Source organism: Elephantulus edwardii, unplaced genomic scaffold (assembly GCF_000299155.1).
Source record: "Elephantulus edwardii isolate Elephantulus edwardi_28Jun2011 unplaced genomic scaffold, EleEdw1.0 scaffold00161, whole genome shotgun sequence".
NCBI classification, from domain to species: domain Eukaryota; kingdom Metazoa; phylum Chordata; class Mammalia; order Macroscelidea; family Macroscelididae; genus Elephantulus; species Elephantulus edwardii.
The window spans coordinates 7,529,107-7,534,943 of record NW_006399911.1 but is presented as its reverse complement, the minus strand read 5'-3'; positions in this window follow the sequence as shown (position 1 = coordinate 7,534,943).

Sequence of the window (5,837 nt, the reverse complement as noted above, 5' to 3'; positions counted from 1 at the left end):
CCCATTCTACAACAGTGGCATCATGTAATATTTGTCCTTTTGTGACTGGGATATTTCACTCAGCATAATGTTCTCCAGAGTCAACCATTTTGAATACTATTGCATGAGTTCCTTGTTTTTTAATGCAGCATAGTATTCCATTGTGCGAATATACCACAGCTTCTCTAGCCATTCGTTTGTTGATGTACAAGCAACATTCTTGGTGCCAGCAGTCAGGAAGTCAAAAGATGAATAGCATTGGGAAAGTCAGCTATCAGGGACCTCTACAGAGTACTGAGAAGTAATGATGTCAGTCTAGAGACCAACGGGCACCTGTTCAAGGTCATGGTCTTTGCCATTACTTGCTGTGCACCAGAGTGCTGGACAATGACTTAAGGAAGACAGAAGATGAATTGATGGTTTTGAGTTGTGGTGCTGGAGAAGAGTATGGAACATACCATGAACTGCCAAGTGAACAAACAGGTCTGTCCTGTAGAAGGTGAAACCAAGCTACCCTTTGGAGGTAAGGATTTTGAAGGTCCGTCTCACATATTTTGGGTATGTTGCCAGGAGGGACTAGTCCTTGGAAAGACATTATGCTTGGAAGGGTGGATGGACAGTGCAGGAGAGGAAAACCCTGGATGTGATGGATTGACACAATAACTGGGGTAATGGAGGTAGGTGTTCTGGAGTCAGTGAGATTGGCTCAGGATAGGATGGGGTTCAGACCTATATTGTTCGTTGGGTCTCTATGAGTTGTAATCTACTCAACAGCATATGACAACATAGTGGGGGGATTTTGTATATCTTTTTTAACATCAAAACTGTTTTTTAGGGTTTTTCCCATTATTGCACATTCTCTTCCCCCTTTCCCTCTCTACTACCTCTGCCCTCTGCACAATGCATCCCTTGTTCTAGATTGTTGTCATGTATATAAGGCCTAATCATATATTCCTTTCAGACAATTCTTCTCCTTATGCAATCTAATGCCATGTTTATTATCTATCTACTCTTTTCCCATTCTCTCAATCTCTCCATGTCTTATAACAGAAATGTTATGCAGCATTTGTCCTTTTGTGATTAAGCTATTTCACTCAGCATTTCATCCTCCAGGCTCCCCATGTTGTGTAACATTTCATGAGTTCATTGTTTTTCAGTGCTGTATAAGATTCCATTGTTTGACTATAACATAGTGTTTCTATCCATTCATTTGTTGATGGGCACTTGGGTTACTTTCATCTGTTTGTTATTGTGAATAATGCAGCAATAACATGAGTGTGCATGGGTGTGGCTCTGATTTCTTTAGGATATATTCCCAATAGTGGAATTGCTGGGTCAAATGGTATTTGTATTTCCAACTTTTTGCAAAAGAACTGGACTGCCTTCCATTGTGATTGTACCATTTTACATTCCCACCAGCAGTGAATAAGAGTTCCACTCTCTCCACAACCTCACCAGCATTTGTTGTTTGCTGCCCTGTTGAACTTTGCAGTTGTTGCTGGGGTGAGATGATACCTCAGAGTTGTTTTGATTTGCATCTCTCTGATAGCCAGGGATTTTGAACATTTATTCATGTGTTTGTCATCTGAATGTCTTCTTTGGCAAAGTGTCAATTCATATCCTGTGCCATTTCATGATTGGGTTGTTTACCTTTTTCTTGTTGAGGTGCAGGAATATTCTATAAATTTTAGATAGAAGCCCCTTATCAGATATAGCATTCCCATACATTTTTTTCCTTGTCTGTGGGTTTTCTTCTTACCCTGTTGGAGAAGTTTTTGGATGTGCAGAGAGATTTGATTCTTAGAAGGTTCCTTTGATCTATTTTATTTCCTCCTTGATTGTTGGTTCAACAAAGTTGATGATGTCCTCAGGTAAGTCCTTGACTTATGGTGTGCTCATACACACTGGGATCGAGTTGCTGTGATCCATGGGGTTTACATGTGATTTTCCGCTTTGGGGCAGGATTGCTGAAAAGCTGACGGCTGGGATAGCCTGGTAAAGTGATGCAGATGTACACCTAACCAACCACAACCAGAGCAAAGGCAGCTTCCAGAGTGATCTTTAAAATTTGATCATGCCTTGGGGTCAGTGGGCCCCACTGAGCAAAGGAGGAAGGTAGAGGTCCTGAGCTGCTTTCCAGGCAGGTCAGTGAAATCTGTCCTTTGGCCTTACTTCTGGAGTACATTCTCAAGCTGGCATCCTGAAGTTGAACGTCTAACTTCCTAAATTGTAAGATAACAAATTTCCATTTGTTAAAGCCATTCCCTTCTGGTATCTCTTGTTATAATTAAGACAGACTAATAACACTGAAAATTTTTCACATATCATTTAATGGTAATTACAAATTTGCTTTCAGTTCTTTCAGCTTAATCAAAGGGTTGAGGGTCTGGTGACTGGAGGGCAGGTTATTCCCAAGAGAAGCAGCTGAGGTAGGTCAGCTGCTTATAGCCAAGCAGAGTGTGAGCCCTGGGCTGCAAGGGATTCTGAAGAGAAGCTGGGAATTGTTAGGTAAAACAGGTACAGAAACCGAAAATAAGCAAAGAAGCTTTTATTGTGGCGCTCAGGCTCTTGGGCACTGTTCTCTGACCCAGGCTGAAGAGAGAGGGAGAGACAGAGAGACAGGCTGGTAAGATGAGTCAGAAAAGTTCGCAAGTGTCGTGAAGAAGAAGTGGCCTTTCAAAAGACTCAGAGAGGAAGAAGCCATTTCCTGGCATAGGAAGTAGTCGTAGAGCTTGCGGATTGGCTGCAGCTGCTGGAACTAGTGGTGAAGCTATTAAACAGGCCGTTGGCACAGTTAGGTGGCTGTTGATAACATTGTTAGGCAGGTAGTCTCTTGGCAGAGGAAAGAGTTGTGGAACATGCTGATTGGCTATGGTAGTTTTCAGCAAAATAGGTTGTCATCTGGGAGTTAGTGAGCCCCACAGGGCCCATCATCACAGCCTTTTATCTATCTATCTATCTATCTATCTATCTATCTATCTATCTATCTATCTATCTATCTATATCTATCTAAAACATATTCTCTCTGGCTTCTTCCTGCTGCGAAGGGTCATTGTGGGGCTAAGCGAGAAAGGCTGGGAGACAGCTCACTGGGCAGTTGGGCATAAGGATGGAGTACCATCTGGTTAACTGTGATATGAGAAATTTCACAGATACAAGATTGCAAAAATTTTAGTAGACATGGTACTATTAATAACAATAAATAGATTATTAGTAATAGACTCTTGGGGTTAGCCAAGTCATTAATGGCTAGCCACCACCCTGGTTGGATCCTAATGCTGTCTCTTCTTTGCTGTATCTCATCTTGGAGTTGAGTCAGGATATCTAAATATTCTTCAACTAAGGCTGTTTCTTTAATATAATAACAACATTGTTCTATGAGAAACACAGATGTTCCGCCTTTGTCTGCTGTCAGCAGGTCTAAGGCTTGCCTGCTTTGAAGAGATACCTGGGCCAAAGAGTTAATTTGGCGTTGAAGGGAGGATAAAAGTTAGAAGGGGCATCTATGGCTATTTGGATTTCATGCTCCAGATCTGCTGAGGCTATCAGGGAGTAACCTAGACCACCACCAGCTAGGCCCACTTGAACTATAGAGGATGCAAGAGAGATGTCAGCTATAACTGGGAGGAACACAGCTCTTTGAGTTCTATGTTGATTGGTAGGTGTGAGGAGGGTGAATAATTCTTCTTGCCCATACATCGTAAGCTGAGGAACTAAGGCAGCAGGAATGCATGAAAGGGTGAAGATGTTTTGATAGTTTTATACAGTGTATTATTACACCAAAAGTATCCACCGGGGGAGTGTGTAGGGTTGAAGATACTAATAAGGTAATATTGCAAGGGGAAGGTGGTGTAGCAATTGAGATATAGCAAAAGGAATAGCTGGAATCAGGGTCTTGCTGAAAGAGGGAAATTTCATTTAGAGGAAATTCAGAAGTGGAGTAGGACAACATATCAAAGGCAGAGGCAAGTGAATTGCAAGCAGAGATGAACAACCCAGGAAAGCACAGAGAGCAATCAGTGATATTGCCAATACTTACATGATTGAGAAGATTAACACCTTAATGGATTAGTGGAAGCCAGTAAAAAGGGTGAGGAGTAAGCCTGAATCTATAGAAGTTTCCTGCTGAATGATATTTTCTGATATAAGCTAGCTGTTGGATAACTTCTGGTACTACCTGAGTGTAAACCCAGAAGATCTTAAGGGTAGCAGAGGGGTAGGAGTCTCAGAGCCAGTTATACAGTTTAACTTCTACCCCCTGTACCCACTTGCTATCCCAAAGGTCATAGATGGTAAAGAACATGGCTGATCCTGACCTTTTAAGTACAGATTTTGGGGTATACATACCTCCACTGATTGAAAGGATTTTACAAGATGAGTAAGGACATCTGTCATAGGTTTCTGGCCATCATTTGCAATAATCACGTACTTGGTCATAAAGGAAACAAATAGCTGGAGCCTAGAACCCAACAGTTAAGGATTTTAAGAACTGGTAGAGTTTAAGGGTAAAGTGAATGGGAGTTTGTCATCTCTCTGTCAACTGTGGCTGCATAATGGCTGTGGGTGATGGTATTTTAGTCCAGGTTTCATGGGTGTAAAACCTCCACATGTAGGCAGTGATTTTACCTGAACTCATCTGGGGAGGTAAGAGGAGAAGGATAAGAGTGAGGAGAAGAGTCATTGGGTGTTTTAGTGAGCCATGACTGGGTGGGGCCCAGTTGGGTCTATGTCCATTCAGTGGCAATTTTAGGTTCTTCAGATGACTGTTTGAGGAGGGAAACATGATACCATAATGAGTGACCTAGGAGTTTGGCTGCAGTTGAAGTTGTTAAGATGACTATATTGGGGCCAGACCAGCAAGGGTGAAGGAAACTAGGGTGGAGGTCCTTAAGAAATACTGAGTCATCAGGTTGTAAAGAAGGAGCAGGCATTGAATCCGAGGATGAGGTGATAGAGGGAAGGCACCTGCCAGCATGCTCATTCAGGAGCTGCCACAGTAAGGTGAGGTAGGGTAGAAAAGATGCTAGTGGAGGAGGTTCCTGTGGAAAGTTATGGGTTAAAAGGAAGGGGTGGCCATAAACAATCTCAAAGGGGCTTAGCCCTGAAGATGAATGTGGAGTAATGTCTAGGGGAGATGGAGCCAGGGGAAGTAGTGTGGGCCAGGAGAGCTTTACCTCAAAGCTGAGTTTGGTCAGCTGGTCCTTGAGAAGGCCATTTGCCCATTCTACTTTTCCAGAGGATTGGGGATGGTATGGTATGTGTGGTTTCCAGATGATGTTGAGTGCTGTCAACACTTGCTGGACAACCTGTGAGACAAAAGCTGGGCCATAGTCTGCTTGAATATGAGTGGGTCAGCCAAAGCAAGGGAGGATCTGTTCAGTTAGAGGTGATGCGACTACATCGGCACTCTCACGGGCAGTGGGGAATGCTTCAATCCATCTTGAAAAGGCGTCTACCATGGTTAGCAGGTGATACCACTTTTTTGTGTCTAGGCATATGATTGAAGTCAATTTGCCAGTTGAGACCAGGTACATGGTCTCTCGTTTGGTGGTTAGGGAACTGGGGCCAGAGGCCAGAGAAAAGGTAGGAGATAGAGGTTGGAGAAAGCTGAGGAGGGTTTTAAGTCCATTATGGAGTGAATTATGGATATTGGTGAGGATAGAGGTAGACTAGGATTCGGTAGAACAATTTTATCACCAAGAAAGCTCCAACCTTTAGGTGTGATGCTTCCTCCTTTTGCCCATAAGATGTCAGTTTGTGCTAGGGAGTAAGACTGGAGCAGTGAACAAGGAGAGGGAAGTGAGGCCTCAAGCCGTAGCATCTGCTTTGGCATTTGTCCATAGTGACAGGATCAGAGA